This window comes from Neovison vison, chromosome 11 (assembly GCF_020171115.1).
Source record: "Neovison vison isolate M4711 chromosome 11, ASM_NN_V1, whole genome shotgun sequence".
Classification (NCBI taxonomy): domain Eukaryota; kingdom Metazoa; phylum Chordata; class Mammalia; order Carnivora; family Mustelidae; genus Neogale; species Neogale vison.
Window position 1 is genome coordinate 214,935,803 of NC_058101.1, and position 26,405 is coordinate 214,962,207.

General features: G+C 43.3%; 1 non-coding gene across 1 annotated transcript; it reads left to right on the top strand.

The window, feature by feature from the left end:
- The first annotated feature begins 2,683 nt into the window (after nt 1-2,683).
- LOC122890796 lies at nt 2,684-2,833 on the top strand. Its single transcript, XR_006381218.1, has one exon. It is a non-coding gene; the product is annotated as a small nucleolar RNA SNORA62/SNORA6 family (small nucleolar RNA).
- The last annotated feature ends 23,572 nt before the right edge of the window (nt 2,834-26,405 follow it).

The following is a 26,405-nucleotide window of genomic DNA, read 5'->3' on the forward strand; positions in this document are numbered from 1 at the left end:
AGAGAAGAAACTGCTAGAAGGGATATGTTAAAAAAATCTTACTTAAAACTTCATATTAAGAGCATTCACAATACATTTAAAGATGAAGTTGCTTTTGCGGGGAACAGGTAATTAAAGGGGATGTAGAATGCCAGTATCATCAGCCTGTATTGGATCTTCAAATCTGTCGAGTACTTGGTGGTTAGTCAGGGAGAAAATAAACCTGATGACTGCATTCTGAGAAGAGATGAGATTTCCTATGTACGATAGAAGGTTTATACACTGTTCATTCTTTTCTAGAAGTAAAAGTTGTCGAATATCATAAGTCTGCCAGAATATTCCAGGTTTCAAGAAATAAAATTCAGCTTAAAACGAACTTCAGTCAAAACCAATCCTTTCTGGGGCACCTGTGTGGCTCAGCGGGTTAAGCCTCTGCCTTTGGCTCAGGTCATGATCCCAGGGTCCTGGGATCGAGCCCCACATCGGGCTCTCTGGTCAGCGGGGAGCCTGCTTCTTCCTCTGTCTCTGCCTGCCTCTCTGCCTACTTGTAATCTCTCTGTGTCAGATAAATAAATAAAATCTTAAAAACAAACAAACAAACAAAAAAAAAACGTTCTGTGGTCTTGGGGTGCCTGGGTGGCTCAGTTGGTTAAGCATCTGCCTTTGGCTCAGGTCAGGATCCTGAGGTCCTGGGATTGAGCCCCACATCGGGTTCCCTGCTCAGAAGGTCTTACTTGGAGGGAAATGGGGCACTTACCCAGGTGGATAGGAGGTAGCTACCATAATAACACCTGCTTGTAACTGGGTTAATAGCCATGAGTTCACTTTGAGTTTCAAACTTTAATAAGCATGAAGGTTGGAACTCGGTTTATCTGGTACTACCAAAGCCTCTTTTGAATTTTGATCCCATGAAGGAGAGAGATTATCAGCGCATTGGTAAAATTTAAAAAATAACTGATGTATTTGTAGGGTATTTTCCTGTATCATTCCATATATTCCTGATTCTCCTTTCTTTTGGTTGTGAAGGTGGTAATACATGCTTAGAAGAAATTAGGGGACAAAACAACATAAAGGTCACTTTTATTCTGCCCATGCAAAATTACTTTTATTTAACCAATTTATTTGTTTATTCCCTGGACCACAAATATTTGCATAATTATAGTTTTCTAGGTGCTGTTTAATATGCTAGTTTATTGAATATTGAAAGTGCTATAGGTTGTAGTTCCGTGTAGGAATGGGGGTATCAGGCAGTGTGTGATACAAAACTAATTGAGTCTCTGGTTTGAAAGATATCAGTTCTGACCTGTTGGTTCTCTGTGGTTCATTTTGGGTTTTTCTTCTCTAAGGAAATTTCTTGTGATCAATTCATAGTTTTAAGGATTCCTTTTTGTAGGAAATAAAGCTAACATCCAGTTTCCAGTTTTATTTTTGTTTCATTTTGTTTTGTTTTGCTTTGGGGGAGAATGAAAATATATCTCTGAATTCTTAGTATCTGTGGCGTGATTAACTTTGCCAAAGTGTTTCATGAAAAGAAAAAGTATGGAAGGCAATCCAGATTTAATGTCTTTCTACTAAATTTGTTGAATGTTGTGGTGCTCCAACTTTCCTATGTATCAGAATCCACTGGAATGCGTGTTGAAACACGTTGCTTGATTTCTGGCTCTACCCACCACCTTCCGGGTTTTTTTTATGAAGTAGGTCTGGGTGGAGCCTATGAATTTGCATTTATTTCTTAGAAGTTACTAGGTGATGTTAGTGTTGCTAGTGCTGGTCTAAAGAGCGCTATTGGGAACTATTGGTTAGATGACCTTAAATGCGAAAGAGAGGCCAGCCATGTTTCTTAATGAAACTGGAGATAGTTTTGATGTTACAGAAAATTGATGTTTTGGTATTTCACAGGGAATTTAAGAGAAGTGATATCCATTCACGTTTTAATTAATTAATTAATTAAAATGATTTTATTCGTCGGGGGAGGTGGGGGAGAATGAGGAAGCACAAGCAGGGAGAGCAGCAGGCAGAGGCAGAAGCAGGCTCCCTGCTAAGCAGGAATCCCCATGCGGGATTCGATCCCAGGACTCTGGGATCATGACAGGAGCTGAATTCAGTTGCTTAAGTGCCTGAGCCACCAAGGCATCCCTACATTCATTTTTTTCACTTAGAGCTGGAATTAGATGCAATTTCTTAATAAAGACATTGTGTGTAGTACAAGAGCACTTATCAATTGGGGAACCATATCCACTAAATTTTTATCGTCCACATTGGAAAGTCAGATATTGTCTTGGGCTATTAATATGTGTGTTGGATTTCAGATCCATGTAGTTTTAAAGGCTATTTCTTTGTAACGTATGTTAGAGCCAAGTTTGATAGGTTAGTGAACTAACTTTTCAATAGAATGTTGGCCAAAGAATATGAATAGATAGTTAAAGAATGACAAATCAAGTCCAGAAACATGAGAAATATATAACTTCTATTACTTCAATACAAAACAATATTGTTGGCAAGTCAGATTTTAAAGACTACAAAAATCTTAGTGCATCTTGTAAGAAGTGGACATTGTAACAGCCTTGGTGGCTAAGATAAGCTGCTTTGATTTTCTGAAGGCCAGTTGGTAGCAATTCCTTTAAAAATATTTTTAGCTTGTGACCCAGCATTTGCACTAGGAATTAGTGTTCTCTGCATATACATTTTCTGTGTAAATTCATTTGTTACATCATTATTACAACAAAAAATAGCTGCCTGGCCAATGCACTCATTAAATGTTGGTAGTATGCTTCATGAGGGGCAGGTCTTTTGCTAAGACCACAAGGGTCTGTGGCCCAAAAAATGGAGTTTGATAGTAATTCTTGCTGCAAGTTAATAACAAACAAACAAAACAGTTTACATAGACGTCAGGGAATTGATACAAAACTGTGTAATAGTTACAAATATTTTGCAGGTCTTAATACTGTCAGCTTTACTTTTCATATGGTAAAAACTGGAAATAACCCAAATGTCCTTCAGTACTTGAGTGGCACATCCATACCAGATGGAATACTTCTCAGCAATTAAGAAGGAACAAACTCTGGATGCATGCAGCAACTAGTGTGGATTTCAAGGGCATGATGCTGAGTGGAAAAAGCCAATCTGTACAGGTCACTCACGGTAGGCAGCCAATCACGTTTTTGTTATCACAAAGTTAGATTAGCAGTCACCAAAGGGTTAGGGCTGATGAGGTTGGGGGTGGGGTGGGTGGTTGTGACTGGAAAGGGGTACTGAGAGGGAATGTTTTTGTGTTGATGAAATCTGATCTTGATTGTGGTGGTTGTTGCCTGAATCGACACTTGTGAGTAGGTGACCTAAAATGGTACACATGCATCCCAATGTCAGTTTCCTGGTTTTGATGTCCTGTAATCCAGAGGTTGCAACCCTGTCAGGGAAATGGAGTGGAAATTATATGGAACTTCATACTGTTTTTGCAACACCCTGTGAATCTGTAATTATTTCAAAGTAAAATGTGAAGTTTTAGAAAGAATATCTAATAAAAGGAAGTGTTCACAGTATTAGAATAAAACAGGTTTCAGAGTGATAAAACATATAATCCCACCTTAATATTTCATATCACTTAATACATTTACCTGGAAGTAATGAGTGCTCAAAATATTCTGAGCAGTAGCATGGTGGATTCTTTTGGATTCTTTTGTGAGTGTGTGTATGCTTCTCTATAACGTCGATAGTTTAGATGAGCTGGTATCACTTTTGTCGTTTGAAAAACTGTATTCATAATAAGTTCCAAAAATCTAATTCTGGAATGTTGAAATTTAAATAACAGTTACATTGAGATTGGAAAGTTTTGTTTATATTGGTTACACCAAGTTAGCATTTAAATAGCTCTTAGCTGAGATTGGAGAGTATATTTATCCTCTAAAACGTGTTGTGTATGTAAATTTAAAGCTGTTTTTTGCTCTTGGTATGACAAATGTCCCGTTTGATGATCTGACTCCCCAGTGTTGTCCAATGTAAGTATATACATTGCAGGCCACATGAAATTTCAAGCTTCATTAACCACATTGAGAAAGTAAAAAGCAGGCAAAATGATTATTTTTAAAGATTCTATTTATTTTTTGTCAGAGAGCAAGAGAGAGAGCAAGAGAGAGAGCAGATGTGCTCTCAAGCCAGAGAGCCCCTGTGGGCACATGCACAGTCCAGTGGGAGGGGCAGGCAGAGGAGGCAGACCAGGCAGAAATGAGAAGCAGTCTTCCTGGTAAGCAAAGAGCTGGATGTGGAATTTGATCCCAGGACTCTGAGATGACAACCTGAGCTCAAGCTTAATTAACTGAGCCACCCAGGTGTCCTTTGTAATCATTTTTAAGAAATTTAGACCCCCCCTACCCCTCACCAGGACCCTGTGAACACTTTAACAATTCCTTTGGAAACTTTATCTCTAAACCTCCCTGATAGTGTTGACGATCATTCCCAAGCATATGGCCTACTGATAGACATGTAAAGGGTCTCACAAAAAGGTTTTATTACTAGTAGTGAATAAACTTACCCCCCAAAAATAGCTGGCCCCTCAAGGTCCTAGAAACATTGCTTCCAAAATTCCTTAGAGACTGACACCATCCCTAATCCCTTCCCCACCTTAAAAGTATATAATAGACCACTCCTGAGAACCCCAGGGCAGCATCTCTTCCTGCCCACAGGTCCTGTCCCCATACTTTAATAAATCACCATTTTGCACCAGAGAGGCCTCAAGAATCCTTTCTTGGTACTGAGCTCCAGACCTCACCCCACTAAACCTCACCTATGTTCTAGAAGTTCATCATTTGGTGTCCAACTGGGGCTGTGAGTCTTTACATGTGGACTCTGAGCTTTGGTGCAAAGTTGGTGAGTCCATTCTCGCTCCTTCCTTTACTCTCACTTCAGGGCTTTTCAAGGAGTATGGTCTTATTGGAACACTTGCATGTCAGTTGCTCAGGCTTTAATCCTCTAGCCCGTGGCTATCCACAGGAAAGAAAACATCAGATTTTTGGCTGGAAGTTAGTACGCTGGCCGGAATGGTAATAAGACCCAGAAACTTGATGTCGTCTCTTTATTCCTGTTCTTACATAAAGATGGCTTTCTTGGGCACGGGACAGCCACCTAAGTCACCAGGAAGGACCGCTGCCATTCTTAAGACTCCCATGTGAGGTTTCTTCCTGAATGATGTAATGTGATCTCCTCCACATGCCTGGCCTAGGCACTTCCTGCCATGGGACCTCCACTGGGAGATGGCCAAAAGCAGTACCCGATTGAATTAAAATGCAACCGGGGATCGTTTCCTAGGGAAGTGGGCGGTAAGGACCCCATGTGTTGGAATGTCACATAGACCATGATGGGTTTCAGTCTTTATTGTTTCACGTCAGTGTCTTCTCCAAACTATTTAAGCTATGAAATTGGGTAATTTCCCCTTGACAAACATTTTTTTTGTTTCCCATGGGTTAAAAATGGCAGGGCAGCCCCTCAACTTCTAGAGTATAGGATGGCACAATATCCTAGTCCATTCACCGGGCACCCATCTGTAGCCTAGGATGCGATGGGGAAGAAGAGGGACGCTGGCACCCCTCCAGGGCCTTTTATGGCAGGAATGCCTTCCCGAGAAGGTAGAATGGAGATCAATAGCGAGGTCTTGAGGGACGCCTTCTTGAGGGTGGCTTTTGACTAATGGGCAGCTCTGACATATCCTGTGTGGGACGCCACCCAGGCATCAGGGGGGATTAGGTAATGGACCTTCTTTCCCTTTCTGGGAGCATGGCCTCAGTAGGCTTCTTCAGTCCCAAGTACTCTACCGTGGGATGCCTTTGAACCCACTGGAAATAATTTGGATTGCAAAACTTAGGAGAGGACTGAGCTCCTGTAACACTGCATGGCCTCAGTGGGATCTATCAGTTAGATCCCCTGTACAGGAAACAGGGTGAATGAACCTAGGGTGCCTTCATTGTTTATGCCTAAGCCATCATTGCTCTACACCAGGACCCCGACCTAAGGGCGTTTTGCAGAATGTTTTTGCCCGAACGAGTGAGCTAGTCTACTCCCTCCTGACATATTGGGTGATAATTACGTAAATAAGTCTTCTAGTAAACCCAGGTTGCTAGGCCACCCCTAGGAAAGGAGACTCTGACTATCATTCTCTCTGTTTCTTCTCATAGAGGTCGGGGCTTCTCCTTTACTCATTTCTGTGTTAATGGTATAACTGGAGCCAACTGGGGTTAGTCTAACTTGAGATGGAGACTTTAAGGAATATTCCCAGGCAGCTGCCAAAACTCCCTTTGTTTCAGAGAAATTCCCTTTCTTCTTTGGCCTGACATGGACTGCTTAACCCCTCCTTCCTGGTGGGAAAACATGGCTTCTGCTCCTCTGTTGGGGCTGTCCTTTTAACCATTGCTGGTACTCTATGGTTTGCTCTTCCAGACTAAGGAAACTTTTTTCTTAAGAGGTCCATGACTAAATAAATAAATTGGGGGAAAAAAAAGGAAAAAAAAGAAATTATTAAATAATAAAATAATAAATATTAATAAAAAAAGAGGTCCATGACTTACAGCAATGTAAAAATATTTATTTGTAAATAAAACATTCACCTTTTCTCTCTGTCTGAACCCTCTAAAGCTCAAAAGGTCTCAGTAAGTGGTCTCGTCTCTGGCTTGACAATCATCTGTTTCTTTGAGAGCTCTTTGGCCGCCATTCCAACCTTCTTGGCAGGTGACAGTATTTAGGGCGTGTATCTGGGTAAAGAATCAGAGATAACATTTAGAAGAAGGTGCTCCAACCCATCCATTTCTGGTCCAGGTGGGTTAATAAGAGACCCAGCTGTGGTTCGGGGCTTGACATCTTTTTATCTGGGTGTGGATCCCAGGGTAGCATTTAGTCGTGGTGGGCCTTGTTTCTTAGGCAGTTTTCCCCTTCCTCCTGAATCTGAGGGTTTCACGTCATGAGCAGAGGAGTTTGGCGATGGAAAAGCTGAATGAGATTCCGCTTCTAGAAACTGGATGAAAAGTCCTGAAAAAAGAATGATTGGCCACAGCTTGGTGATTTGGCTTCCCAGGTGCATTGGGGGCGCTTCTGGATCCAGGCCCCCCAGTCACCCCGTTGGGCACACCCGCGGGCTCTTGACCACGCAGCTGCCACAACTGGTGTTCTTGGATCCCAAGTGTGCTTGCCATCAACCTCAACGCTTCTTGCCGTTCTGCATCAGCTGCCTGGAAAGATCCCATGAAGATCTTCTTAAGAGGGTTTTGTCCACCATTCCTTCAGCCTTACTTACTAAGGTCAAGAGTTTCTTCTGTGTGTCCTCCAGTATTTCCTGCTGGACCTCATTCTGTTTCTTGAACTCTTGGAGTTGGTCCTCCTTCACCTCCAAGTTGGCATTTGTTTGATGCAATCGTCCCTGTAACGACTTCAGTTTTCCTTCTAGGGTGTCTGCCTTTTCCATCCATTCAGTGAGTTCCAGCTTGAGGTTCGCTAGCCTTCGATCATAATGCCTTCCCTCTTCCTGGGAGGTGGCAAGCCGGCGCGCCCCTTCTTCTTTCTGCTGGGTGACCATGTGCAATTGCTCTCGCAGCGACTCTACCTGCAAACTGGCTCCATGACTGCCCTTTTTTATGGCAGTGGAAGACAAAACGAGTTTTCCCTGCAGGACCGTCACTTCCTCTCTTAGCTGAGCCACTTGGTTTTCTGAAGCCAAAGGTTCTAGGCGACAAGAATCTTGGGCTTCTGCAGTGACGTGCCGCCCGCTCTCCAGCTCCTGGGTTAGGCACAATTCTCTCTCATGTAACTGGTGACCCTCCTTCTGGTGGGCACAGGTTTCCATTTCTTTCTGTTTCTGTGCCAACACTACATCATCTCTCTCCTCTTGACCCACAATTGCCTTTTCCTGCTTTGACTGAACGGCGTCTACATGCCGCTTCAATTCCCCGCTCTCGCCCTGTTCTTTCTCTCGCAGCAGTTGCTCCAGAGCAAGTGCCTTCTCTTTCATCGCGGCAGGCTGGGATTCCTCCTCCCTCCACATCTTTGAAAGCAGCCGATTTGTCTCTTGCAAGGCCTGATTTTCCATGTCCTTTTCTCTACATGTTTCCACCATCTTTGCATTTTCCTCTTTCAGCCAACACACAACAATTTCAAAATCTGCTATCCTCTCCTTCAGACTGATGAATGCCTGCCTCAGCAGCTCATTCTCACTCAGTTGGCCCCTGGGCTTCTCCTGTAAATTAATCAGTTCCTCACTTTTCGGGATTTGGAGCTCCTGAGCCTGAGGGAAATCTTGTAGAACAGCCTGTTTCTCCTTCTGCTGCTCCATGTGGAAATCAGAATCACCGTGTTCCTGTGGCTTCCCTTCACCTTCCCCCATAGCAGCCCCTGAAACAATCTGTCTCCACTGATCTTCCTGGAGGGTTTGAATCATTGTATCTTTTCCTTGCCCTGATTTTCTGAGCTCTTCTACCTCCTCTCGGAGCACCTGAGAAGACTCACTCACTCGTTCAGATTTCATGGCCTTCAGAGAGTTGGCTGCCTCTGTGGAGTCGCTGGAGGGCCTGAGGAAAATCACGTCAAGGTTCCCTAAAAGGAGGTCCTTGGCATTGCAGAGCTCCCCGATGTGGAGCTGAAGTTGTGCCAGTTCCTTCTCTAGCTCTTGTAAGTTTATCTCATGTCCTTGGTAAGTGTGGATCTGGTCAAGAGAGGTCGTCTGTGGTTTCAAAACCTGGCTGTTGGTGCAAGCCCACGCCTGGAGTTGTCGCAGATCTCTCTGAAGCTGGGGTGACTCACGCTTCATATTTTGGACTGTGGTCAGCACCTGCTCTTTCCACTCTTCCATGATCTTCACCCGCTGTGTTAATGTGTCCCGTTCCTGTAGAAGCTGCTGGAACTGATCAATAGAAACTCCTCCAACCTCATGACCAGTGCTGGGTGTCTGCAGGATCTTCATTAAAGTCTGGCATTTTTGACTTAACGCATCCACTTCCAGGTCTTTTTCTCGAATAATGGAAAAAAAGACAGCCTCTTTAATAAATGTGTAACAAATTTCGAATCGTTTCAACTACTCTAGGCCACTACTTTCTATTCTAGTGGACAGCTTTTGATTTTCCTCTTGCATCCTCTGGAGTTCTGCTTCTTTGGCAGCAAGTTGATCGGTCATTCTATGATAGTTCCTTTTCAGATTGCTATTCTCCCTTGTCTTCTCATTTAGGACCACAAAGACCTGTTGCAATTGGCGCTGAAGTTGTTCCACGTGCCCATTCTGGCAGTGAGAAGCCACAGAGATTTTCCTAGAAAGTTCCTGAATTTCCAAATCCTTTTGCTGGATAATTTGAGTGAGTCTCCCAATCTCCTCTTTGGAGAGCCGATCCATTTGTTGATAGTCTCTAAGTTGTTGGCAGTGCCGGTCAGTGAGGTCTGCTAGCTTCTGCGGGTGGGTGTTTTGCAACCCCGCCACCTCGAGCTGATGTTCGTCCAGCTCCCGCTTCCGCCGCTGCTCTAGGTCCCTGATGTGGCTCTTCAGTTTCCACAGAATTTCTGGGTTGATGGTTTTTGGTCCCTGGGTGGAACACTGGCACAACTTCTTCCAATGAGTCACTTCAGCCTCCAATGTTTCAATCTCACGGAGGAGTCTACTGATCTGTGTCTGGGTTGAGATGACATCTGCCAAATCCCTGGCATCCCCAGGGAAAATCCCTTTCCCCAGCACATGTCTCTTAATATCGATGTCCCTGGTCAAAGAGGTCTGGCTGCTGTCCACGGCCCCTAGGGAATGGCCTAGGCCAGAGCTCAGCCTACCATCCCAGGAGAACATCTGACGGTCATACAACTGTCCTGGTCCGTGGTACAAAAGCGTCCAGCCCAGTTGGACTACCCCGCCAAGTGTCCCAGAACCCCAAGCTGCACAAGGCTAAGAATCAAAAGCCTACAGAGGTTTCCAGGCAACACCTGCATGCACCTCCCCTGCCTCCTCCTGTGAGCTCAGGTGTGCCTAAGCATACAGACATTTCCAGGCAACGCCTGCATGCCCCTCCCCCACCCCCTCTCCAGAGCTCCCCTGTGCCTAAGCATACAGACCTTTCCAGGCAATGCCTGCTTGCCCCTTTCCTACCCCTCCACCCCGCCACCACACCTCCTGCCGCTCACTCCTGCACGCCTCTGCTGGTTAGGTAGCTCCAAACAGCCAAGGCCCTCCGGCTACTGGTCCTGGTCCCTGTCCCCACAGCACATCCCCACAACTTCCCACCCAGGCCTGGGCCCCTTGTCCTCCTTGGTGCCTGTCCTGGGTGATCCCCTAGTGCATGATCCCGCCTGACTGCACCCAGGTGCCTGCCCCCAGAAAATGCACATGGCCCCCTACTTTTCCCTAAGTGGGATCACAATACACAAAGTCCTGTGGTATGGTCTTTCCACCCAATAGTACATTTTTCATTTTGGTGTAAATTACAGGGTCACACACATTCATCCAAGAGAAGACAGGATCCTCAGAGCACTTCACAGAAGTCTTTATCTGTACAGAGGATGGCCCTCATGGAGACTTTGTGTATTTCCAGCCTCCAGTGGCTCCAGAGTGCCCTGTCCCTTCTTGCTCCATCAGTTCTGCGGGGACAGCTTGGTCATGATTTGCTCTGGCGGTTCATTGCCCACTGCCCACGCTGCGCCTCTGTCTCCTCCCACAGCTGTGTGCCTAGACCAGGCAGGCGGTTGGGCAGAATGGTGGACACACCTGGTCCGCGGGTCCTCCGCCTGCACAGAGTGGCAGGTGTGCAGCAGCAGAGGCCCGATTCCACCCACCTTGCCAGTCCTGACTGATGCTAGTCCAGGGGATAGGGTTAGGAACCACGCTGGCAGCTGCCCCGCGGGAGCCCCGCTGCCCACCCCATTGCCACAATGAAGATGCAATTCTGCTGCATGAAGCAGCTGGCCAACCAGACCCCGGCCTGTAAATGCGCCCATTCAGGCTGGGATTGTGCCAGGTGAGGTCAGGAGCCGGAACGGGAGGGCTGGCTTCTATCCTGGTGGTGTGCTCCCGTCCCCTGCCACCACCATGCACCAGGCACAAGAGGTCCTGGTCTGGGTCTGCGCCAAGCCACAGACTGGAGGCCAGCTTGGGCCAGTGCCAGAGTCTGGGAAGAGCTACTTGGTGGATTGGCCTTTCCAAGACGCCCCCTGCAGGGGGTGTCCACCGCCCTCTGTCATGGCCATGCCCAGCATCGCCCTGGGGGGACTACACCTGAGCCTTCCCCTGCCCCCCACAACAGGGTTTGCCCTGGGTGAAAACTCTGGGCACTGATGTGCCTGAGGCCCCATGGACGCTGTGCTCTGGGGGAGGGTTTTTCTGCCTTTTGGGGGTGCCCTACCTCTGCAGATCCTCAGCCTCCAAGTGCCTAATTGCAGGAAAGAATTAAGGGGAGGTCTGGGCCAGTAGGATCTGCCTCCTGAGTTCCTGGTATCCATGGAGGGACTGTAGAGGTGCTGCTGCCTCCAAACTCAGGCCTCTGGGAAACCCAGGCCTCTGGGAGAAAAAAACTGTGGAAACTCTTTGGGCCAACTTTTAGGTTTATTTTTCTTTTTATTTTTTTAAGGAGCTTTTAAAAATTCCTTTCTACCTCTGGGTTTGGATGCAGATTCTCTCCAAGTTTCTTTGGTTTCTGCTTTAATGCCTGACAGGAAACATTATCCATTATGAAATGTCAGCAAACGCCAGGGTTTGTAGACCTTCTGGCTGTTGGAATAGGAACCACTCACTGGTGGTTTTGAGAGCTCCTGGTGGTGATGTTCATATGCCCAGTTATCTGGGGCACAGCTTTCAAAGTCCTTAGGGCTGTTGGCTGTACTGGACTTACTGACTGTTTATTCTGGATGAGATACCAAAGTGTGAGTCTTCCACAGCTTTTGCTTTTTTTTGTTTTTTCCACCAACACATGGGTCAAATGGGGAGTGTGGTTTGGCCAAAGCACATGTGACAGTCCTTCTAGTATGTGTGAACCAAAATGCTTTTCCTTCCCCTCTCATTTTCTAAACTTGCTATTGAGAGTTTGGGGGTCCCTCCCCCATAACTTTTCACTCAGTGGCTTTGTTTTGTGTTTAATTTGGTTGCTACTCCACTCTATGATCTTACAGTGCACTGCTTCCGTTTCCAGAGTTGATGCCTGTCCCCTACAGCCTAGCAGTGCCTCCTTTGCCATCATTTGTAGGAAATGATAGAAATAATGCCAAGTGGCAGGTAGACAGGGGAGAAGTCATAGAGTTTTGGAATGTAGGTGACGTTTGGTGGGGTGAGGTCCAGAGCCAATGTCGAGAAAGAGTTCTTGAGACCTCTTTGGTGCAAAACAGTGGTTTTATTAAAGCCCGGGGACGGGAGCCATGCACAGAAAGCATGGCATCAGTGTTGTGTGGGGGAACAGATACACCCTTGAAAGGTGGGGGAGGTAAGGACAGGGAAGGGTTTCAAAAGAACTTTCCTATGCTAAGGGAGGCCTACAAGATACTGGAGACCTTGCCATTGTCAAGTGAGGTGGTTTTACCCTCTAGCAGGGAATGAACATGAAGATGGTTGGAACAGGCATTCTTTTGTTTCAAGGAGACTTGAGTTTTTTAAAAAAACCTTTTGGACCGATCCAAAACACCTCCACTAAATCTTTTCTACCCTGTGCTATTTGCCCTCCTTACTATTGGCAGATAACCTTATCCTTGGAAGGGGTACCTAAGACTCAGTGTACCTGGACCAGAAATGAAAATGTCAGATGTATTCCTGACCAAACCAACTATATGACACGAAGGAGAAAACAAACCTCGGGACCAATTTGAAAGAACGTGGGGCTGAGAGGAGGCATTTCTCCAGTGGCATCTGTTCCTACTACACACGGTCTGCCCCTGCATTCTGTTCCAGCTCCTTCCACCACACGATGGCCACTGAGGTACAGGCACCACAGACTGATGGACCACAAAGACCCTCCTGAGCAAGCACAAGGCTCTGTACAGAGAAACACGGAAACAACCAGGACTTGCGGGACCTACAGTCTACTCGGTCCTGGTTCTGCCAATAACCAGACCCGTCTCATTACCTGTGAGAGAAGTTAAAACTGTTCTTGATCGTTAACCGAGGAGGTGAGGGATGAAATCAGGGAGCAGCTATGAAAGGCCTTTGTACATATCACTATCACCAGCCTTGCATGTCTCTAAACTGTACTAAAGACACTGTCATGCTGACAATAAAATCTTCGTGATTGTGAATACAGCAGACAAGGGGGTCTAGCGCTCACAGTCCCACTGTCAGGGTCTTCCGCTCATACAGAGGACAAGTCGACAATGGTTTTTTTCAGGAGCCCTGTTGGTAACAGCAGAGGATGAGAAGCCAGGCACCCATCCTTCACCGGGGCCCCGGTGACATCAAGTTCGTGGCTGATGGCAGCAGCAGGCTCAAGTTGCTGGGGACAGGCGTGGGAGACAGGCGGTCACTGCATCTCCTCCTAATATATTTTTAACATTTTGAACCAGGCGGGCACCTTCACAAATGAAAAAATTCGGGAAAGAAGAGGGCGAATGTTCATTTACCTATAATCTCCAGAAGGTGGTCTCCCTCCCAGTCCCAAGATTTAGAATTTAACAATGTCATCCTGTCTTCTGCAGAAATGCCCTTATCAGGTGACTGACGCCATCGACTCGAGCAAAATATCCTGAGACAGAGACACAGAGACAAGTTCTCGCTCAGTGAGATCAGAAAGCATCCCTGCAGAGCCTGCCCTAGGAGAGGAGGAAATGAGGATTTGACTGCTCTTCTTTGGGTCATTGATTTTCCTGTGGACTCATGGGAGAAATCAAGACTTTCACATTGTCTTTTTTTTTTTTTTAACTTAAACCTGCTGGAACCAAAGTAACTGCAATCTATTTAATGATTTAATGGTGGAAATAAAGATCTTAGAAATAAAAATGTCCCTTGGGGCACCTGGGTGGCTCAGTCGGTAAAGCATCTGCCTTTGGCTCAGGTCAGGATCTGCTCCCTGCTCGGCTGACAGCCTGTTTTTCCCTCTCCCTCTGGCTCTCCCACTCATGCTCTCCCTCTCCAATAAATAAATAAATGAAATCTTTAAAGATTACCATAAAATGTCCTACAATTGTACACAGGAAAGACAAGTATTTTACATCAAAACATCAGATCTTAATGCTCCTCTTCGAAATATGCTTTTTGTGCCCAGGTGCAAACTACTGAGGACTCAGCTAAACGTCAACATGCGAGATCAAGATGATATAATATTTTGCGGTCAGAATATGGGGCAGATAAATGTCCAAGCAAAATGAAATAAAATAAAATAAAGCCATATTTCTTACCATGTTCCCTTCATCTCCAACCTGTGTGGGTAAAAGTCTCTATGCTTATAAACCGACCTCACAGACCGACTGCAGGAGAGGAAGGCACGAGCAAACATTGCCCCCAAAATGGACTTATTCAGCTCCAGGGTGAGGAGCTTGAGTAAAGGAGATGGTGAATAAAAGGGGGAAAGGAAGATAAAATCTGTGTTCTACAGCCCTGTTGCTTAAATTGTAACTATCTTAAGAACAAAACGTGAGCAGCATTTAGAAATGTACTGCAATGTGATATAGGAGTTCTGTGTCTATTGATTCTCCTAATAAATCATTTGAGCTTCTGGTTTACAGGTTATCTTGCATTTTATTTCTAGGAAATCATTTTTGTTGTATGTTACACAGTATCATCCACAACAGACTGGATGTTGAAACAAAAACTGAAAAGATGCTCACCACACCCTACTTGCGAAGCACTCTGGACATGCCAGCCCATGCAGAGAAAGAAGGCAGACAGGCTGCTGACTCGCTGCCTCAGGGCACCTAGGTCCCCAGGGCTCCAACGTGGGGCCCCCCTCTGGTTATGAAAGCTGCCTCAGGAGCCCCAGACGGAGGCTTCAGGCCCCTTAGGGAGGCCTGGTCCCATCTTCCTAAAGCCTGGGTTCACCCTTAGCTCAAAGGAAGGTCCTTGTCCTTTTTGTCACTTTAAACTTTCTTTGCATTTCTTACAAAATCTACTCAGAGGCTCTATCTTTTCGGCCAGGATTCCCTGCATGCCCAAGGACGTGGGGTCATTTGGCTAATTTCTCAATCTGAACGAGAATGAGTCACCCTCCCATTTCAAATCTTTTCATTGCCTTCCTTGATAGAAAGGACTTGCCGAGCCTAATAGTGTTATTATCACTTTAATATGGCCAAAAAGGTGATTCCTTACCTGGACAGTTCACTGTAAAAGATACTAGAAATGGTTCTTAAGCATATAAAAATGATCCTTAATTTCAGCCCCCAAATAAGAGGAATACAATAACATAAATATACTGTAAGATCACATTTTTCACATAACAGATGAACCACAATGAAAAGGCCCCTGTGCTGGTGAGGATATTGGGAAATGAGCACTTTCATATGCCACTGGAGAGCATGAACACTGGAAATCTCTCTGTTGAAGAATGAACCCCTAAAACCTCAGGCCTCTGGGCTGATGAGGGGACATTGGGAGGGAGGGAGTTACTTGCCTCTGTTAATTCTGGAGGCCTTCTTCTCCTTAGACAGTCTTATACAATGCTGGATGGAAGAATCATGCCAGTAGCTGAGGCTTACTGCAGACCTAGAAGGGAAGAAACGAGGCAGTTGAGGTGGGGTCAATAGGTTCTGGCCCAGTTCTCAGGAAGAAGTTCAACGAGGACAATCAGCTACCTCCAAAGGTCATCAGAGGCACATTCATGCAACATTACAAACCTCAGCAGACTCCTCCATCTGTCTTGGTGCTCACATACACAGCCCCTCACCGTTCCACCCCTCGCAGTCGGCTGTTTCTTCTCTTTATTTGCTCAGGTGCCTAAATCCCTTCCCAGGACCCTACAGAGCACAGCACCTCACCTCATACCTCACCTAGAAGACCTGCCACCATTTATTCCCTCAGCAAACTAACTGGCAAGAGCCAGTCAGACAACTCTGCTCCACCACAAGTTCTATGTCTATGGGAAAAGAGCTCCAAGATTGTTTCCTAAAACTCTCCTGAATGACTTCCTAAGCCTTTCCCCTGGCTCTGTAATAGGTACCAATCCTTCCACATCCCTTAGGCAGGTCGCAGTGGGAAAACCAGGTACCAATAAACATAATAGCTACAACCTAGAAAATGGTGCAGTAGCCTGAACTCTGATCTACACAACCTGGAAAGTTCTATGGTAGCCTAAACTCTCCCTGGTGTACACTACAAGGAACCAAAGTTTTAGTGTTCTAAACCAGGAGCTGACGCCCAAATTACCAGTGAAGGTCTTCTGCCAACTGTGAGGAACCAGCCTTAGGGAACCAAGAAGTAGCAGAGGGAGCCTGGAACTCTAAGGCCATCTGAAGCCATTTTGAACTTTGCCCTTCAATGGGTATCTTGGGAATTAAAAAACATCTTTACCATTTAAACCAAATGGTATGCGCGGTCAGCTCTTGGTTTCAGCTCAGGTCCTGATCTCAGTCTCAGGGTCCTGGCAACCAGCCTGGCGTTGGACTTCAGCTTGAGTGGGGAGTCTGCTTCAGGATTCTCTCTCCCTCTCTCCATAAATATCTGTTTAATGGACACATGTATAAACTCATTAAATCGTTTGACAGGTGAATTGTGTATTATAATATTTAAAAATGCTGTTATAAGTGAAAACCCAACCCTCCAAAATTTTTAGTAGAAGCTAATTTAGTTTTCAACATATTCTCACAGCTACCAAAGGCAAAAGATTGTATTTTCAAACACCAACTGTAATAGAATTAAAAACAGTCTGAGGGGTTTGAAGTGGCGGGGGGGTGGGAGGTTGGGGTACCAGGTGGTGGGTATTATAGAGGGCACAGCTTGCATGGAGCACTGGGTGTGGTGAAAAAATAATGAATACTGTTTTTCTGAAAATAAATAAATTGGGGAAAAAAAAAGTTAAAAATAGAAAAAAAAAAAGGAACTTAAGATGACAGTTTTCCATTTAAGGTGTATTGTTTAGCAGTGTCTAACAGCAGGTATTTCATTCTCATCTACATGGTCAAAAAAAAAAAAAAAAGACAGTCAATACATTGCTCAGTAAGTATACTCTTGGGCATTTATTCTAAAGGAAGAAAAACCCATTTTCACACCAAAACCTTTACATAAGTGTTTCTAGCAGCTTTATCTGATCATAGCCCAAAACTGAAAACAACTCAAATACCCTACAATGGGTGGATATTATAGCTGAAGTATGTCCACAGCATGGAATACCAACTGAAGAGTAAAAAGGGATAACTAGTAAAACACACAATTTGAATTCACCTTAAATAAATTATGATTAAGTGAAAAAAATCTACTCTTAATGGGTAACATATATATGATTCCATCTACAAAACCTTCTTGAAATGACAACATCACTGAAGAGAGACCAGATGAGTGGTTGCCGAAGAGGCTGGGAGCAGAGGATGGGACTGTAGGGATTCTTGTGACGGAATTACTCTGTATGTTTACTGTGATGGTGGCATTACAAACTACATGTATGGTAACATTACCTACAACTAATTACGCATACACTCTCTTTCTTTCTCATTTCCTCTACCTGACAACGTCACAGATAGGTCTAAGTAAAACTTGGGGATTTAAATAAAGTCTGGATTGTGTCAGTGTCAAGTTTCTGGATGTGTTACTGTTTCCCACAGTCATTCAAGACATTATCACCAGGAAAAACAGGATAAAAAATATAGGAGATGTGAGATGTCTCTAGTATTTCTTACAACTGCATATAAATCTACAAGTATTTCAAGATAAAATTTTTTTAAAGTTAAAAAAATTTCAACATAGCATATTTGCACTGCTACAGAATACCAGTAGCTCACATATTCTGAGGCTGCATCACGTTTTAAGTCATGCAATATATGAATCTTTTTTATGGGGTATAAACCTTCCACACAGCAGAGCAAAGAAAAGTGATTTCAATCAATCATTAGCTACTGATTCTTAAACACCAGAGAACAAACACAGGAAAGAAATTCAGCACTGAAAACTTCAACATCGAGCTGCAAAAAAGAATCTCTAGAGGTGGATTTAAATTTTTAACCAAAAACCCTGGAACGATTTCTTCAATCAGAAAGGTATTGTACAGATGAAGCCATGCCTTCGAGATTGTAGGACACACAAAAAGGCATACACTTTATTATTAATTCCAAGTTTACCAAGTCAGTTCAAATCACCAACCTAGGTTCTTAGCACCTTGACACCTTCACCTCCCATCTGATAGGATATCTGGTTAGTGGAAATCTTTTGGGAGCCCGGTTTGTCTCTTAACTCCACATAAAGCATGCAAAGCTATCCCCTTTCCACCTGGTGACCTACTGATGGCACCCAGCAAGTCTTCACATGCAATGGACAGCTGCCAGAAAAAGGAAGGCAGAGAGTAAAGGTGGAGAAGCTTTCCTTCCCATTTCAAAGAAAAAGCAACAGTAAAGGAGCCATCTGAAAAATGTACATCCTTACATTACTTGAAACTTATAAAAGAAAGAAAATCAAGATGGGCACATACTCTTGTCCTTTTGCACCCTGAAATTTCAGGTAACAAGACAAAGGACAGAAAACATAAGAAAAGTGTATAAAGGCACTAAATGAAAGGAACACCAAAGTTCAAATTATAACTCTGGGAACAATGTTCAGAAGATTATACTTTCTTAACATTCCAACACAGTTAACAAACAGAAGAATTTCAAGCAGCTAACAAACATACGAAAAGAAGATTATACTTCTGGATAAGGAAAATGTACAGTAAAAGATTCGAATACCATTTACCACCCTTCCATTTTCCACTCTCTTTTCTAGACCTGAAACCTGATAACCCAAAACTGCTGGTATTCTACAAGAAAATTGGAATTCTGTTTATGCATGCTAGATCCAGTATCAACATGGTTGTGTGTCACACAATGCTAAGTCAAACAACAACAACAACAAAAGCAAAAAACCCAAGGTGCAAAAAGATACATAAAGTACACCATTTAGACAGATTTTCCAACTAGAAAAAAGGTTTATACAGATGATGAATTCATACAAACATGGACTAAAAAATAGAGAATATGCAAAGGAATGATATAGATCTCCTTCAGTAATGGTGGTTCGGAAAGGCACTAAGGGAGAAAAAGAAGGCGTGGTCACTGTTTCAATTTCTGCAAACTGTTCAGTGTTTAAATATTTTAATCAAAACTATCCAAATCAGGGATGCCTGGGTGGCTCAGTTGGTTAAGCAGCTGTCTTCGGCTCAGGTCATGATCCCAGCGTCCTGGGATCAAGTCCCACATCAGGCTCCTTGCTTGGCGGGGAGCCTGCTTCTACCTCTGCCCCTGCTGCCATTCTGCCTGCCTGTGCTCGCTCTCTCTCTCTGGCAAATAAATAAATAAAATCTTAATTAAAAAATATCCAAATCAAATACACGAAAAAAGTTAATATTTCTTAAATTTAGGGAATGAGTATTACTTTGTCTTTTTCTATTAGTTTAAAAGATTGTCTTTCCAAAGGTTTTAAAAACGGAAAAGTACATTATGTCAAAGGAAAAAAGAAGATGCAAGTTCTACCAAGAATCAAGAAAAAGACATCATTTCAAGTCTTATGATATTAAAAGGATAAGGGAAGCTTACAAGTTGTGTATGTGACAGCTTAGATGACATGTCTCAAAGAAATTCTCCAATTGTCAAAGGTTACATAAGAATAGGTGAAGTAAAAAGACCTATATATATTTAAAAGAATTGATTTGTCCTTAAGGAATTCAACAATTAAAACAACAAAACCAAAAGAATACCACCACCAAGACAACTTCTTTGGTGAATTTCTACCAGAAATTTAAGAAAGAATTCTTCATCAATTCTTCCTTCCCAAAAAAAAGTTCTCATTGGGTAAGAATTCTCAGAATGCACTTTTTAAACAACTTTCCTATACATAATACAACAGACTCATGGTCATGATGCTGTACATTTCATCCTTAGTACTTATTTCTAACTTGGAATTTGTGCCTTTTGATCACCTTCTTCAAATTTCCTCTCCCACTGAAGGACACCATGAAGGAAATGAAAAGACAATGGCTAGGAGAGTAAATATGCAAAATATGTATCTAATAAACTGTTATTTGGAATATATGAAAACCTGTATGAAAGCTGAGTAATAAATGCAATGGGCAAAAAAAAAAAATATCTGAATACATTTCCCCAGAGATAGATGGGTGACTTGCATAAAAACACATGAAAGGATGGGGTGCCTGGGTGGCTCAGTGGGTTAAAGCCTCTGCCTTCAGCTCAGGTCATGATCCTAGGGTTCTGGGATCGAGCCCCACCTAGGGATCTCCACTCAGTGGGGACTGTTTCCCCCTCTCTGTCTCTGCCTGCCTCTCTGGCTACTTGTGATCTCTGTTAAATAAATTGAATATTAAAAAAACATGCATTAAAAGACACTTATCATTAGTCATTAAGGCAATGCAAATTAAGACTACAAAGATAGACCATTAAATATATTATATTGGTATTACAAAAGAACAAAGAACCAGCAATGTCAAATACTGAGGTTGCACAAACAGGGAATTCTACACTGTTGATGATGAAAAAAAAATTGTTCTCTTGGGGATGATGCAAATATTATCATTGCTTGTAATTACAGGGTTAATAAGTTCATGAACATTCACATACCTGTACACTGAGAAGGATTAATCTGACTATTCTGTATATGAATACTCCAGTATATCTATCCATTAAAAAAATCATACTTTTCTTAAGTATTTTCTTTAAAATATTTTAACATTTCAGTTTTCCAAATTCCATTCAAACTTCTCTAACAAATCCTCTCATCATGTACTTCTAAATGTACTTCTGAAAGCCTCATATAACCATGCTGATCAACTCCAAGAAAACCAGATGTTCCATATGACGAGACAATCTAGTATTTCCAATGCATGTTTTGTAGAGCTAATCTCATAAACTTCAAAAGGATAAAAGCATGTAAAGCATTCCACCTCTGCCAAAATACTACAGGAGCTCCACAATCATCTATGAAGAAAATCATTCGAGAATAATAATCAAAGGAAAGGCGTCGAAAAACGAAGGAAATCTTAGGGAGTTTTATGCATGTGATGGCAACAACAACAAATCACCACCCACATTCATACATCTCTCCCACTGGGAGACATCAGGTCCACAGACAAATCAAGAGAAAGATAATTCACACCCTTAATCCCCTTGTATCAAATTTCCCTGTTGTGCAAACGAAATCACAGGGCTTCCTATGACAACACCCAAGTTTTGGAAGTCTAAGATAGTTCAGACTGTAATGGGGAGTATTTCACGGAAGTGCTTTCTACAGAGAAAAACGAGAGCTGTAAATTGAGAAGAAACAGTTCTTATTTTGTTATGAAATACACACGTGCCTACCAGAGTTCTGAATCTTCAATGTAACAAAATCATAAAATCTAAGGCATAATAGCACTCATAGTTCAGATTACAGAGGAATGCCTCTTATCATCTTCCTAATGCATGACCTGTCATAAAGGTGATACGACTTGGCAGAAGAGGACAAAACTAGTCCAGAAGCCTAGTCCAGGTTCTACTACTACTAGCCTGTTTCGTGACTTGAGACCAGTCACTTAAGCTCACTGGATTCCTGGATGTAATGACTGGATAACATGATCTCTAAGGTCCATTGTAAAGCACTTTTTCCATGGAGGAAAAACAGTACCCGGGGCAATTCAAAGAATTCTAGCTCTTCTAGGCCAGCTGAAACTATAGTCATTATGAATGTAGATTGAACATTAGTTCATTTTATAAAAATGTTCCTTATTTATTTCCCAACAGCCTACAGGCTTTAAGTAGAAAGCACAGTGCTGCTCAACAAACCCTAAGCACAAGAAACATGCAGAAAACAACACCAAGTACCATCATAAACTGCTAAAAGCCAGAGATAAAGAGAAATCTTAGAAGCAACTAAGACACACCTTGTAGACAAGGAATAAAGTGGGTGGGAGATTGCAGCAGATTACTCATCTGAAATAATGAAACCCAGAAAACAATGGAACACCACCTTAAAGGTACTGAAAGAAAGAAACTAAACCCAGAATTCCATACCCACTGAAAACGTCTTTCAAAACAAGAACAGAAACTGGAAGCCTCATACACCGTTGGCAATATGAAATGGTGCAGCCACTATGGAAAATAGCCTACACTTCAAAAGGTTAAAGAGTTACCATTTGTCCCAGTGATTCCAAGTTTAAGCCTAAATCCCAGAGAAATTAAAACATGGATCCATACAAAAACGTGTACACTCACATTCATGGCAGCATTATTCATTCATAGCCAAAAGGTGGTTTTCCTATACAACGGAATATCATCTGGCTATTAATAGGAGTAGGTGCTGATACATGCTACAACATACATGTTTCCAAGGTGAGCCTTAGAAACATGATGGTAGTGAAAGGACCCAGTCACAAGAGACCACATGTCATCTGATTCCATTTATACAGAATACGCAGAACCCTGAATCTTTAGAGAGAGGGTTTATCAGGGGTTCCCTAGGACTGGGGATGGCTGTGTGCACTAGGAGTGGGGGCACCCTGAACAGTGACAAGGAAAAACCAGGGGATTCCTTTTGCGGGTGATGAAATGAGGCCACAGTTCATAATTCTGCCAATACACTCAAAACCAATGAACTGCACACTTTAACTAGATGAACCATATTATTTATGCGTTGTATCCTCAAAAAGCTCTTCTCAGAAGAAAAGCAAAATAAAACCTGAGAAATAAACAGAAGAATCAATCACTGGCAGACCCAAACTATAAGAATGTTACAGGAAGGGGCACCTGGGTGACTCAGAGGGTTAACTCCTGACTTCGGCTCAGGGCATGATCTCAGAGTCCTGGGATAGACTCCTGCATCGGGGTCTGTTCAGCAGGTAGCCTGCCTCCCCCATTCTCTCTGTCTGCCTCTCTGCCAACTTGTGATCTCTCTCTGTGTAAAATAAATAAATAAAACCGTTAAAAAAAAAGAATGCTACAGGAGGTCCTTCAAGCAGAGTGAAAACATTCCCCATGGAAATCTGGCTCTACACAAAGTAATGGAGAGCACCAGAACTGGTACGTATGTGGAAAAATAGGAAAGATTTCTTCTTTTATATTAAAAGATAAGTGAATATATAAAAATACACTTACAGAGGATTATAACAGCACTATCAGCAGAAAGGCTAGTTACAGAAAAGTGAGAGTATACCTGTACTCTTCTACTACAGATGAACCTTGTACAACATGGTTTGAACTACGTGGGTTCAATTACAAGTGAATTTCTTTACAAAAAATACATGGTATGAAAAATACTGTACATGTATTTCTCTTCCTTGTGATTTTCTTAGTATTTTCTTTTCTCTAACTTAATTCACCACATTATACACTGTAAAATATAGACAGCATACATAATACGTTAACTGAATGATTATGTTATTGGTAAGTGTTCCTGTAAACAGTAGGCTGGAAGTATGTAAGTTCTGGGGGACTCATCAGTTATATTGGGATTTCAACTCTATATGGGGCTGGCATCCCTAATCCCCAAGCTGTTCAGGGGTCAGCTAGATATGGAAAAATCTGGAAGATAACTTTAGATACATACTAAAGAGGTATACTAAATGAACAACTAAAACTAGAGAGTTATAGCTAAGAAGAATTGATATAAACTGGATTTAAAACAAAAACAAAACCAAAAACCAATTCAACTAAGCTAAAGACAGTAGAAGAAAAGAGGAAAGAGGATGGGCGGGAAAAACAGAGAACAAATAGCAAGACAGATTTAAAACAAATCATATCGATGGACAAGATGGCGGGGTAGTAGGAAGAGGTGCCTTTTCAGCTGGTACCCAAGTGAGCTGATTACCTACCAAAGAACTCCGATCACCCATGAAATCAGCCTGAGATCAGAATTATACACGTATGGATCTCTACAGGGATAGAAGATGCCAGTGAGCAGGTAAAGCGGAATGGGAACAGCGGACTGATATCGTAAGATAAACAAAAGGGGGGAGGGAGCCACCAGTGGTGACCGGTGGGAAAGTAATACCCCAATATGAGCGAGAGTGCCTTGCGTCTGGGGACCAGCATTAACTTGGAGACTGTTTGAAAGCACTCCAAAAGAGCAAAGGATCGCTGGGGGAAATTGTGGCAATCGGGGTGGCTAGGGACAGGGGCTTAAGTCCCCGGTCCCAGACAGCCTCCCCAACTCTGAGGCAGAGAGAGTGCAGCGGAGAAACCAGCTCCTGGTCCCTAAGCCGCCAGCACACCCCAGAGCACGTGGGTTCTGGCTCCTGAGAGGGGATGGGAGCCGCGCGGGTCTGCAGAACATGCGCTAGCCCTACCACAAAGCTCGAGATACGCACGCACGTCCCTCAAGCTCCTCTGAGTTACTGAGGCCCGGCCAGCGCTCCTTGACCCGCACCATTGTTTCAAAGCCTAAGCCGCGCGCAAGTGAAACTCATCCCCTGACAGAGGCGCGCAAAAGCCCAGCCTGGGGCTTACGGACCAGCGCCCTGTTCTCAGTGCGCCAGACGCGCGCCCGACCCACAGCCACCTCTGAAAAGAGGTGCGTGCAAGCCAGGCACTCCCAGCCCGGGCAGGCGGCAAAATCTCAGTGTGTGATCCCTGCTTGGAACCTCTCTGGCGGTCGGGAGCTCCCAGACAGCCGCCACTACCTTGGCTTTGGGTACGAGCAAAAGATCCAGCGCCCCCAGGGTCTGCAACTTGGAACATGCGCTGCCAGCGGCCAAGGGGGAATGTATTTAGCTTCTGCACCCAGACTGTGGCTTCACTCTGAGAGGGAGATCAGGGTGCGGTTTGATTTCTTCTAATACTACAAAAACCATCAAAGGCGGTCAAGGTGAGAGGTAAAGAAGTAAACAAGCAAAAAAACCGCCAGAGAACAAAAGCCTGAAAAAAAACCAGTTTCCCCAGAGCCCACCCCCTTGAGAGGGGTGGGGGGACTCAACTCGGGAAACATCATTGACTGACAACCCACGTGGCAGGCCCCTCCCCCAGAAAACAAACCAAGAAAGAAAAAAAAAAGGACTACAAGAGAACCACCACTACTTCATAGGAAAACTTGTCTTGTTCATTCGTTTCCACTATTCCGGTTCATAATTTTGTTTTTTACACATAGGTAATTTTTTAAACCTATTTACCATCACAGCGAGCTGTACAGTACATCAAATTCAATAATACCTTTCTAACCTGAACTTTTTGATACATACACCTATGATTTTCTTTTGCATTTTTATTTTTTGAATTCCTTTTTTTAAAATTTAATTTAGTTTAGTCTAGTATATTCCTTTTTATTTTTATCTTCTAATATTCATATAGAGTTAACTTCAAAGTAATACCCTTTCCCCAATCAATACTACCCCTATAGGTAAACCAATTTTTAATCCCCTTTATTTTAGGAAAATTGAGTCCTTTAACAAAGATGTCAAGATACATCCAGGAAGAATCAAAACAACCTTCCTCGCACACACTGAGAATTTATAAGAACTCTCCCATCTTCTTTCAGCAGTGTTTCTGTGTTTTTTGAATTTCTCCTTATAGTATATAAATTTTACACTTGTGGTTCTTTTTGACGAGGTTCTTTCTTTATTTGCATATATATATATATTTTTTTTCTTTCTCTTGCCATATAATTGTAACAGTCTTTTTATCTCTTTTTGTTTGTCTACTTCATAAATCTTACCTTGGGGCCCATCTGTGCTGAAACTTCTTTTTCATCATCCCTTTCTTTCCTGTCTCTCTCTCTCTCTCTCTCTTTTTTTCTTTTTCTTTTTCTTCTTTTCCTTTTTTTTCTTTTTCTTTTTCTTTTCTTTTGTCTCTCGTTTGGGTGGGGAATCCTGATTGCTCAGAAGTGCTCCAGGGTGCACCTTGACTGCACCAGAGTTGATACATCCAGCTACATCTGTTCAGTCATCTCCCACCAAAATGACTAGGATGAGGAATGCCCAACAGAAGAAAAATACAGAGGATGGACCTTCTGCAACAGAGCTAACGGCTATCAACATAGACAATATGCCGGAAAGAGAATTCAGGCTAACAATTATCCAGGCAATAGCTAGGTTGGAGAAAGCCATGGATGACCAAACAGAATTGATCAGGGCCGAACTGAAAGCGACCAGACAGGATGTTCACAATGTTAGGGCAGAGCTTAAAGCTACCAGGGAGGAGGTCCACAATGCTCTCAATGAGTTCCAATCTAATCTAAACTCTCTCAAAGCTAGGGTAACTGAGACAGAAGATAGAATTAGTGATCTGGAAGACAAACAGATAGAGAGAAAGGATCAGGAGGAAGCCTGGAACAAACAGCTTAGATCCCACGAAAGCAGAATCAGGGAAATAAATGATGCCATGTAGCGTTCCAACATCAGAATTATTGGAATCCCTGA